The sequence below is a fragment of the Anser anser genome (genome assembly GCF_964211835.1).
Source record: "Anser anser genome assembly, chromosome: 3".
NCBI lineage: Eukaryota > Metazoa > Chordata > Aves > Anseriformes > Anatidae > Anser > Anser anser.
Window position 1 is genome coordinate 45,683,662 of NC_139722.1, and position 12,094 is coordinate 45,695,755.

Below are 12,094 nucleotides of genomic sequence, written 5' to 3' on the forward strand. Positions count from 1 at the left end.
ACACAGGACACCAATCGTAAATGGCAGGACAATGCAAAATACTGCAGTAGTAATATTTTTCAATTTTGTATTTTGCACCTATAGAAGCTGTGCTATATCATGTATTAACAATTGTATACTTTCAGACATCTAGTTTTCTGTAAAAGGAACAGATATCATAATGGCATTCTTGTAAGTTGTTTGGATTGAACATTGCTGATCTCCACTCAAGACCTGGTCAGTCTTTGAAAGGGAAATGTCAAGACTAAGGGTTATGTACTCAGGAAGAAAGTGTGGCTGCTTGATACATGCCATTCATCTCAGTCAATGTTGGAATTGAAATGAATGCTTCAGCACAATGAAGAAGCAGAATAGTGCCTCCATATGCTATCCACCCCTCCCCTTCTCCCATTAGAAGGGCTTTCAGGTATGCACATTACTCCTTTCAGGATATCAAAAGGTGTTCTTTTATAACACTTTACTTCAAAACATTAGTGAAACAGATCTGGAAGGGTGAATTGACCTTATATTATATAAAGGGAAAGAATAGATACATCTACACATCACAAAATCCTTCAATACCCCAAAGAGAAAAACAAGAACCAGAAAGTAATCATACCAGACAATGTTCTTGTGCAAATACATTGCACAAGAAGCCTCTAAATGGAATATCATAATTGCAACAGGTAAGCGTTTTAATATTCCATCTCTTCTAGAAAGATTTGTTAAACACTATCTATAAAAACCCGAGTACCTTTATGCAACCGGACAAATTAACACAAAGAATTACCAATAGAATCAACTTCAGTGTGCAATTATGTACACTTCCTGTGCATAACAGAAAATTTTGCATAAACATAGACAACTGCTAGGAACCACTGGTTTCTAATACTGGCCCCTAAACATAACTGGAGGTATGTAGTGTTTTTATCCTGGTGGGCAGCTGAACACTACCATAGCCACTCTCTCATGCCCTGCTCTTGCAGGGGCTCTCTCCATGGGCCGCAGCCTCCTCCAGGCCACATCCACCTGCTCCACCGGGGGCTCCTCCACGGGCTGCAGCGTGGAGATCTGCTCCGTGTGGGACCCATGGGCTGCAGGGGGACAGCCTGCTCCACCAGGGGCCTCTCCACAGGCCGCAGGGGAACTGCTGCTGCCTGCCTGGAGCTCCTCCTGCCCTCCTGCTGCACTGACTTTGGTGTCCACAAGGCTGTTTCTCTTACATTTTCTCACGTCTCTCTCCCAGCTACTGTCACACAATTTTTTGTTCCCCCGCTCCCTGGCTTGGCTCTGGCCAGCAGTAGGTCCCTTTGGAGACAGCTGGGGCTGGCTTTGATCTGACATGGGGCAGCTGCTGGCCTCTGCTCACAGAGGCCACCCCTGCAGCCCCACTCCTACCAAAACCTTGCCACATACCCCAAACAAGGTACAAACCCTACACATACTCCCAAAGTTTGCCTACCTGTCTAGATTAAATTCAAATAATAATCAAACTGAACTCTGCTTCTAGACAGGTCTGAGACCATGCTCCTAAGCAATCAGAAACAAGACTGGAAAGCAGAAACAGTCCTCAGCTCCATTACAGCCCAAGTTTGACAAATTCTTTGTTAGAAGATCTACTGTTCTCATCTTGAATCCCCAACAAGCATCCCAGTTATGAAACCATGAAATCTGTACAGGGAAATTCTCATTTGGAATACTGCCCCAAAGAGCTTTATTTGAATCTCTGGACTCGTACATATGTACTTAATTATTATTAGAGTACCTCACACGTCTACTGCAGTTATGTTTACAACACACATATAAGATGACACTACAATGCTTACCGAGAAGTACCACGCAGAGCTGCTTCTTTCAGGGCGCTGAGACATGTCTACCAACATTCTTCTATGCAAAACCAACTGAGTGTGAAAATGTTTTTGAAAATCTGTGCCGGAACTGGAAGATTCATCCTGGAATCTTCCATACTGGAAGATTCAAGCTTCGCTTATGACAGGAACCTGGATGAGATTTAGTCCCTGAGCATAGGCATTTGAGACCCTTTACAATACCCAAGATAGTTGCATGGGCCATTAAATATGACGCGTGACTCGGGAAGTGTCTATGCCCTCAGAAACAGGTGTAGGATATGAAATACCATGAGGTTTTTAAATCAGCAACAGGTGTGTGTTTAAGCACCTGAATCACTTACCAGATTTACAGACAATTAAACAAATGCCCCGAATACTGTATTATCTGCCAGTTCTAAATAACTGGAAGTTTATTATCCACTCAATGCCATTATTATCCTTCATAATTAACTCTAATCTACTTCAAAATAGTTTTTGAATAGGCCTCAAGGTTGGAATTGAATGATTCTGAATTTGGAGCATCTCCCCCAAATGTTTTTGAAGTACAAAGCTTTCCTTTTAAGAAAAGTACAGGTATTTTACCATTTTAGAAGGATCTCAGTACAATAAAACAAAAGACCAAGTCAAGTACACTATTACTTAAGACCCTGCCTGTACACTAGTATTCAGGACACAACAGAGAGGTGGTATGAGTACGATCGCTCTCTTACTGCACATTATCCTAAGCTGTAAGATTCCAAAAATAACCTTGAGAAAGCTCTGACTTATTTCAGAAACTAAAATCAAAACAGTATTATGGGATGACCTAGAAAATAGTTTTTAAGTGGCATATAACCACCCACTAGTTGCCATCAACTTTACGAAAGCTATGTTCCTATGAAACAATAAACCGAACATCTAATGCAGGTGTCCTTGAAGCACTGACCTTCTTCCCAGTCCTAGAAACTCAGTGGCCTCACAGCTAACGTGCCACTGCACAAACATAAGAGAACCAGTATTAGTAGCCTTAGCATCCAGAAGCTGCAAACACGCTAGAGCACATCTAACCAACCACATTGTTGCACATGTATGTTTGGTATCACACATGATTTTGATAAACTGACCTGAAAGACAAAAAAAATCTGCATATGTGGACAAGTGCACGTACATCAGTGGTGAAACTCTTACAGACTTGGAAGATATATTTCTGAGATTCATTTGACAGAAGTCACATTAACCATCGGAAAATGATTAACCATTGGCTAAACCTTTTTGTTTCTAACATTGACTGGAAGAGTTGTGTCACCACCAAACTCACAATGAACAAGTTGGTTAAATAACATTCTCTCTGGTGGTTTATGACATCGCTACTTTATACACTGCTGAATTCATCATCCAAAAAAAAAAAAGATGTCCAAGAATTGCACTGACTTATAGGTAAAGTGGCAGATATCATTAGTTACATGAGAAATGGATCACAAAATTCGTGCTTTATTCATGGTGTAAAATGAAGTCTTTATTTTTACAGAAAAGTCATTGGAAGTTCGTATTGCTTGGAAAGACAGGATGTCAATTTTGAATTAACTGTCTTAACATATATCAAGAGGCCTTGTCAAGGGCTTCTGTAGCAATTAGTTATGGTTAATAAAAATCATTGCACCTAGCAGGCAACTCATCATAGTAGTACAAACACAGTACAACTGAAACCAAGATTCACATTTGATCTTTAAGAACAACTGTTCTATGAAAGCACCAAAGCGGGACTTCTCATTTACAGAGAATATTAAAACATTTTTGTGTTCAGTGATTTCATCAATAAAACTGGTAATAATACAGCTAATGCTGGCACAATCTGAAAAAAAAAAGAAAAAAAGAAGTACTTCAAAACAAACTGCATAATTATTTTTCAAAACAGAAATATGCAGATTTTTAGACCACTTCAGAAAGAAGCCATAGATTCTACAGTACTGCTAAGTAACGTACAAGAAAACTAATTTCATTGTCGTGTACTAAAAATACAGAACTGACTCTCAAAGGAAACAAGTTCTGGCCAACTTTGGCTATCACTAAATGAATAATTCCCAGAACTATCAGCTACAAATATGTTCATCCTATTTCCAGCACCTTTTGTGTGAGTCAGAATTTTCATCAATAACAGTAATGAAGAATACAGAAATATTTAGAAAATGATCCATTACATGTAAATAAAAATAACCAATTGCGCACACAAACGTATTAATTTAATTACAATGATGCAAGTAATACTGTGTAATTTGTTTGCTATAGTTAGCAACATTTGGGTTTATTACATTCATTTATTTTTTTATAATGTCTGTAACATTTTTCTAAAAACAACAACAACAACAAAAAACTTTTACTTTCTCTACCATTCAGCACCCTGATTGAAACTCGTTACAGTTTTTGAGAAGAAAAAGAGGCAGAAAGTTATGACGGAGTTTGAGTAAAACTCTCCTAGATAGCAACATCAGTAAACCTCCCCAGACAGTCAAGAATATTTGAGTAGGGCAACTTTTCTTATTAGCATCAATGTAAATTGTCATCAGGACACAATGATCGCGTACACATTTCATTACAAAGATACAGTAAATGCTTAGCTAATGATACACAGCAATCGAGAGCTGAAAACTGTGCAATTTGCCCAGTTCACTTCCTTAACAACTAATTCTAAGTTCTAATTCTGAACGTACTCAGAAGACTACATAAACGTCACAGACCAGATAAGCATCCCCTGAACATTACTCTCAGAGCTACTGTGTTTTAAATCCTGTTTCAATACCTCAAATATACATATGTAAATTTTCTCAGGTTTGAGTAGGTTTTAGCACTATACTACCCTCAGTCTAATATTCCTCCTAAAGTCTCCATCAGCTTTTGTTACCAGTGTATCCAACTGCCAAAGATTTGCAGTTTCCAGCAATTTCTAATTACCTGAGAAACGTCATGAGTTAAGCATACACGGAATCCCATGCTTGTTAACAAAACTACCTAGGAATGAAACAATAACCAAGACAACTTTCCCCAGTCCAATTTGAAGGTTAAAACCATGGAAGTTTGCCTTTCCTATCAGGAAGGCAGATTCACATTCAAAATGGAGCTTGCTGTTTGACATAATAAGGTCAAATACTGAAGTGAAGGACAGAAGCATACAGATTCTGAAAATCACCATATCAAGACAAGCTTTTCCAGTTGAGGAAGAGCTGAAAGCCCGGCCCAAACCACCCCAGCAACGAAGTCACCTTCAGGGGTGCCTCCCTCTTCAGACTTTCCTCCTCCCGTACAGCAGGAACACACTGCTGCCCTAGGAAGAGAGTTTTAGGGAAACCCGAAGTTGTACCAGACATACCAGAAGCTGTCCCAAGGACTGATACCGGTTAATTTTTTATTTGGCTTAAATATAAATGACTCTATTTATTTATAATATAAGAATCCCATATTTAAATAACTTAATGTCTTTAGGATGTAGAAAAAAATGGCCAAAAATTTAGCCTAAAAATGTACAAAAAATGCAAGAAGCACCCTTTTAAGCATATCTATATAGCCTGAAAGCATGCATACTTCCTTTAAACGTAGGCTTTTGCAACACACAAATAAATGTAAACAACATTCACCTATTGAGTAGATTTATATTGTAATGAAATAGTATCACAGAGAGTCCATTGTCTTCCTTTGAGCACGCAAATACTAAGCAGGGACTTCAAACAGCACCTCAGCTATTTCATGACCAGCAAATGGTAGCTTCCTATTTGAAAATTTATTATTACACTTTAAAATAAGAACTAAGAAAAATAATAAGTGCTACGGTCCTGTAATATTACAGTGCTTGCAAGCTAAAATTGAAACAAACAGCTGCGCTGCCCACTCTTCCTGGGCTGACAGCCTGAAGGGTTTGCAAGTGTTGCAAGAGGCTACTCTGAGAAAGCCACCTGTATGGTTTCCTGTAGTGATAAGACTGAACTATCTCTTCACACGTCTTGTGAACGTAAAAAAATGTATGCTTGTTCCATGAGAACACAGGCAGGAGAAGAAAAATTGATGCACAGTGTTATGGATCTTGGCTCATATACTGAGGAGGAAAATAGCCCCATTTTGTCTCTAGCAATACGGTGAGGCTAAGGCAGGTTTGTTGCCAGTTGTGAAGTTTTTGAAATAGTTACACAGTCAAATTCTGTTAGAAACTATGAAAAATTCCTTAAAATGTTTTAGACAAATTGTACTGTAAGAAATATCCGCATGAGTCAAGATTCACCTATTTCATAATTAAAAGCTTTTGAACTTTCATGAATATTTAGCATGGCAGATACACAAACTGCATTCAGATTTAAAGAATTAACTTTTAAAGACTCCTTAAAAACAAAACAATGCCATACTAACATGAAAATGACATAACCAAGCATTTTATTTATGCTCATACTTTAGAGGCAGCAGCTCCGAGCCCTGTCAATGGGCCAAGCAGTTTTCTGCCTGCAATTTTTAGCAGGGGCAGTGGTACCTGTGAAGGTAAGTTCTTCACTCTAACTTTTCCAGAGCTGTAAAAATTCCAAACATTAGGGCTGGACATCAAGTTTGTATTCCCCACCGTATATTATCTTTTTCAGAGTTACCAACGATATTCTGCCTCCCTCCTGCCCAGTTATTTTCCCTTCCTTACACAATCAATCCCCTGTCAGAATTTCACAGTATCGTGTGCTGTCTGGCTGGGGTGGAGAAAAGCCTTCAGAGCAGCCCACACGGTGCTGCACTTTGCATTTGGGGCTAAAACAGCGATGACAACACTCCAGTGCTCTGGCTACTGCTGCACAGTGCTTGCACAGCATCAAGCCTTTTCTCCCCACCAAGTTTGGGAGAGGACACAGACAGGACAGCTGAAACAAACTATCCAAAGGGATATTCTGTACCCTATGATCTCATGCTCAGCAATAAAAACTCTGGCAAACGAGGTGCAGGACGGGGGGGGGGACACATTCATGGTTATGGCACATGCCTTCCCAAGCAATCATTACATGCGCTGAGGCACTACTTGCCCTAAAGTGTCAGGCAGGTGCTTGACAATAGGAAGCAGTGAATGAATTTCTCTCTTTGCTTTTCTTGACACACAGCTTTTGCTTTCCTTATTAAAGTGCCATTACCTTGATCCACCAGTCTTCTTGCTTTCCTTCTATTTTCTCCCCATCCCGCAGGAGAAGGGAGTGAGCAAGAGGCTGGGTGGGTGCTTGGCTGCTGGCCAGGGTCAACTCATCATTAATAACTGATTTCTTGAAAGAAATGGAGAAGTGAATTCTTCAGATATTCTCTTTTTTTGTAATCTTTCAAAGAAGAGACAAATTGCTCCCCCCTACAGCAGGGACTAAGAATATTCATATTTCTTTAATGCATTAATCAGAATCCAGTTTCCAAATACAGACTCACAAAACAATTCTGTTCAGCAGTCCTTATTGGTTTCAAAGGAGTGGTAGACATAGTTTGTCCTTAAGTTTTAAGAAATATTTGAGTGCACCACAGTCACTATCGTGCAAATTCATCTACTTACTTTCATAACTTCCTCAGAATCTGATTTACAAGTGGAAAACTGAAATTTACTTCACAGATCACAGAGTTAAACTCTTCGGTCATTGACTCATCAGTCCATGATTATCTGTTCTTACTTTATGACCAGCCTATGACTAATATTGAGGCCTGTAATATGAGATTCAGTTTCTTTTTCAGGTCAAACTTTCAATATGACTTTGGGCAAGCAAGAGTAACAAATGGCTCAGAGAAAATGCATGCCAGAGAATAAAAGATGAGAAAACTGAGGGAGGTGCGTAACCATATCCCTAACCCATGATCCTAAGTTCTGTATACAATGAAAGGAGAAAGCCAGCAACTTATCTCTCCCTAGAATACATCAAATATAATAATTCTCCACTTGCCTCTTAGAGATGTTTGCCTCTGGCATCAAGAAGATTCAACAAGTCAAAAAAAGTGCACAAGATTCTCCACATCTCAGAGAGACATGCTCAGCTAGCAGCTGGCCACCAAACTCTAGTCCATGCTTTAACATAACATACTACACAGAAGACACCAACTGCCCTTTCAGCAACAACAAACTAATAAATGCACAAGCAGTCCACAACATTGTTGCCTAAGTCTTCACTTTCTCTCTAGCCTAATGGATTTTCAATAAATTATGCAAAGTTGTATACAACTTCAAGTGGAGTATTCTATGCCATTTTAATAGAATAACCTCAAGGAACAGAAGGCACAGGAATCTTTCCCACTGCTGATTAATTCAATAAGCACTGTTACCACAGAACCAAAGATCCCAAGCCCTGCTTCCTTCAATCACGTTTTTGAATGCCTGCACAAAGCATTGTGCTGGGTTGCCACAGCCAGCAGCCAAGCACCCACACAGCTTCTTGCTCACCCCCTCAGTGGGACAGGGGAGAAAGTACATGGAACAAAAATAAGAAACTCATAATGGCCGAGATAGTTTAATAGGCAAAGGACAGACACACACACACAAAAAAAAGCAAAAGAAATCACTGTGTCCCCTTACTCACTGGGCAGGCAGAGTGGGAAAAAGAAAGCCTTGATGCTGTGCAAGCACTGCTCAGCAGTAACCAAAACATTCGTGCATTATCAACACCACTTTAGCCATAAATCCAAAGTGTTATGGCTACGATAAAAGTTAACTCCAACCGAGCCAGATCCTTTGTGCAAACAAAGATCAAACTCCTCAGGGAGAGGTGAGTGTAAAGAATGCTCTGACAGTAGATCCCTGTATGGACTGTGCTTGCAACAAACATGAAATTGCTCACGTCTATAGTGAGATGTTTTAAAAGCAAGAATGAGTAAATACAGAATGACTGACTATTGTGAGAACATTTACATACATATATATTCTTATATACATGTAAGAATAAGGAGGTACACAATAAAACTGAATAATAGGTTGAAAACAGTATCAAATGGAATGCCTTTCCTATGCAGAACATAATTAAATCTGGGAATTCATCGTCACAAGATGCCAAAAAGACTGGAAGTTCAAGCATGCTCAAGAAAGGATTAGATGAATTAGTGGAACTCAGATAACTTCGTAGATATTGAACCAGATGACTTGGAGGTAGCTCATCAGATATTTAAAGCACTGACTGCTGAAAGATTGTATGAATGCAGAAGTTCTCACTGTATGTTTTCTTTTTTTTTTTCCATCAGCACATCTCCTAAGCAACTGCTACTGGCCACTACAGAAGACAGAACTCCATGCTAGACGAATAACTTTGTTTGAATGCAGAGAGCTATGGGGTCAGATGACAACAGAGATTCTAAGGATTGTAATTTCAGATTTAGGAACATCATGACTCTCAAACTGTTTGTGGGTCCAACCATTATTTCCTTCTCTTCTTAGCTCAGACTTCGTCTATCACGTTTCTAACAAATTTCTAACAACACATTACAAATCTTTTGTTAAATGGATTTTAATTAGGCAAGTACATCCGAACTACAGAGTAGAGTTTGGTTTTAATTTTCTCTACACAAAGCATAATTTGATTTAATAAAGACTGTATAGACTAAAAAACGCCCAACTCTGACTTCACCAACTGTTACTAAAAACACACTACTAGGAAATCTTCCTTCCATGAGTCAGTATTAAGACTCCATTGTAGCACTGTTATCTTTGTTATGCACACAGTTTCTAGAAAGAAACATATCAGTTTAGAAAGATGCAGTGGAGGATAACAATGACCAGCCACTTAGACAACATTAGCTACTAGGAAAGATTCAACGAATGTATGTTATTTAAGTTACTGGAAAGAGAAACACTTTGATAGCTTTCAAACATATATGGAACAGCTGCAAAAGGGAAGGAACAAGAAAATAGAAGTGTGCATTCCCCTTCTTAATTTAAAAACAGGTAACTTACATAACTACCACTTCAGGTTTGGCTTCAAAAAAACCTCCATAAACACAGAACTGCTGAACAAAATACTGTCATTTGACAATATAATTCTTACCTTCTCTCTAATTCAGTAGAAAAGTAGGCTCTGATCTCTTCCAAAAGGCAAGCTAGCTTCTCAAGAAGACTGATCACGTCTAACATGTAAATTACACAATTCAGAAAGGTCCCACGACAAAGCAGTGATGGCCTAGATGGGATTGTGTCAGTGTTCCTACAGAAAGGGGAAAAGAGTTCCTCCATACACTTACACACCTAGATCCAGGACAGTACAAGGCCACTCTACTATGGCCAGAAACAAGTCAGATCCGAAGTGAATTGTTTTATTATGGTGTCTCCTGAAAAGCAGAGTATGTTTAATTGAACTCAGCAGCTCACTTATACAATGTGGTCTTCTGATCAAAGCCAGCTTGCATCCAAACTGACAGGGAGTTAATTTGTTTTTCCTAACAATATGTATCTGTAACCTACCCTGTGGATATGTCTTGGAGCATCTCCTCCGGAAATGGAATTTCTAACATTTTTTTCTACTACAGTAAAACCTCAAGTCAAGTCTAAGTTTGACTCAGAATAGACTCCAAAAGTCAAGGTAACAAAAAAGTAAAACCAATAAGCATCTTCAGAACTCTGCAGGAAATTACTGGTTCCATTTCAACTGTACTATTTTACAGTCAGTCGTTGAAAAAGCCTGTAGATTGAAAGGGGTCTGTACAGATGTCAGTACGCGGAAAACAACAAAATTCAACACGGATAAAAGCTCTCAAATAAATGGTTCTGTGAATTCCATCACAACAGGCTCTCCTGAAGCACCTGAGTGGTAAGCTGTAGGACACTAGTGACAGCCACACGTTTTATACTCAAAGCCATCAGTCTGCCACTAGCAACCACGATGAGCCCAACAGTACCTGAAAAACACTCCACAAGGCTCGGTTTTATTTGCTCCCAGTGCTCTGAGTTTATTAATACCAGTACTAAGTACCGAAGTTATCCAACACCACCAGCGCCCCTTCCCACTTGACAACACGCCCGTTATTCCCCCTCCAACGGCCGCACCCGGCTTAAAACCGCCGGGGAGCGGAGCAGAGCAGGAGGGGGCCGGTGTTGGCCAGCGGCCTTCCACCACCACGCCGGGGCCGCGGCCACACGACGCCCAACCGCTGCCGGGCCAGGGCACCGCGCCGTGCCCGTCAGCTCCGCGGGGTCGGGAGAAGGCCCGGCGCCGGCCCCACCGCCCCGAAGCCGCCTGTCCCCCCCCGAGGCCCGGGGTGGAGGCCCGGGGTCGCGGCCCGCCACCGCCCGCCATCCCCCTCCCGCCGCCGCCGCCCGCCCGACCCCGGCCGCGCACCTGCCTGACGGCCGGCCCGTCCCGCTGCCGCAAAGAGCCGGCGTGGCGCGGCGCTGCCGTAAAGCGAGCGGGCGGGGCGAGCGGCCCCGCTGGTGGTGTTCGGCCCCGCTCCCGCGGCAGCCTGACCCATACCTTACCGCGGTGTAGGGTGCCGTGGTTGTAGGCTTCCCTCTTCATTGCTCGTTTTACGTCGCTGTGCGCTTGCCTCATTCCCTCTCCCGTGCTGCTGAGAAGCGGGGTGATCCCAAGGCGCCGTGGTGGAAGGGAGCTAAAGAGCAGGCTGTGCAGACAGAGGGAGAAAGAAGAGCGAGGAACGTACGGTCTTAGGGCCAAACTAAATTGAGTGGAAAAATGATGCTCACTCTGAAGTGCTTGGATGCCTGTTCAAGTACTAATGGGCTCCAAGAGGCTTCCAGCTGGATAATTTTTAGCATTCAGATAATTTATTAAGAATCCTTAAGTATCTTTTCTGTTCGTATGAAGCATGCGACACCAATTTATTCTAAGGTCACTGAACTGCTTTCATTTGTGTATGATGAAGTACTCTTTTAATTAAAAAAAAGTATATGTCTGTGTTTATTTGTACAGTTGAAGGTATTCAAAAACACCCCCCCCTCAAAAAAAAAAAAAAGAGTGACATACTCTGGCCCTTGCTAAAAATTACACAAAGCTTAGAGGAATCATAAATAGCTTGGATTTAGTAGATAGCTGCATGGAACTAGCTGTAGTGTTTCTAGTGTGCTTTTAGTGTTTCACTAATAAAAACACAGGAGATTCCCAATTTTTACCAGTTCTATTCGGTCTTCATGTTATAAAACATCTTCATAGTGAAACTATGCAGGACTAGCAAAGAAAAAGTATTATAATTAATCCTTTGTAATTAGATGCTGAATACTTAAGGATTTTTTTTTTTTTTAGTATAATTTTTACAACCATATTCTCAAAGTGAGTGCATATGTAGTATAAATACAGTATTTTACATTT

General features: G+C 40.7%; 1 protein-coding gene across 4 annotated transcripts in view; it reads right to left on the reverse strand.

Moving 5' to 3' along the window:
- ASCC3 (activating signal cointegrator 1 complex subunit 3) overlaps positions 1 to 11,891 on the reverse strand; it is a 282,651-nt gene extending 270,760 nt beyond the window's left edge. Inside the window, exon 1 of one of the 4 annotated variants that reach the window (XM_083831844.1) lies at positions 11,115 to 11,877. The gene's annotated coding sequence lies outside the window, so the exon portion shown is untranslated. Of the gene's footprint in view, positions 1 to 9,823; positions 11,024 to 11,110 lie in introns of those variants that run through there. The other 3 variants (XM_083831841.1, XM_083831842.1, XM_083831845.1) reach the window with 3 other exon arrangements.
- Positions 11,892 to 12,094: the final 203 nt, after the last annotated feature.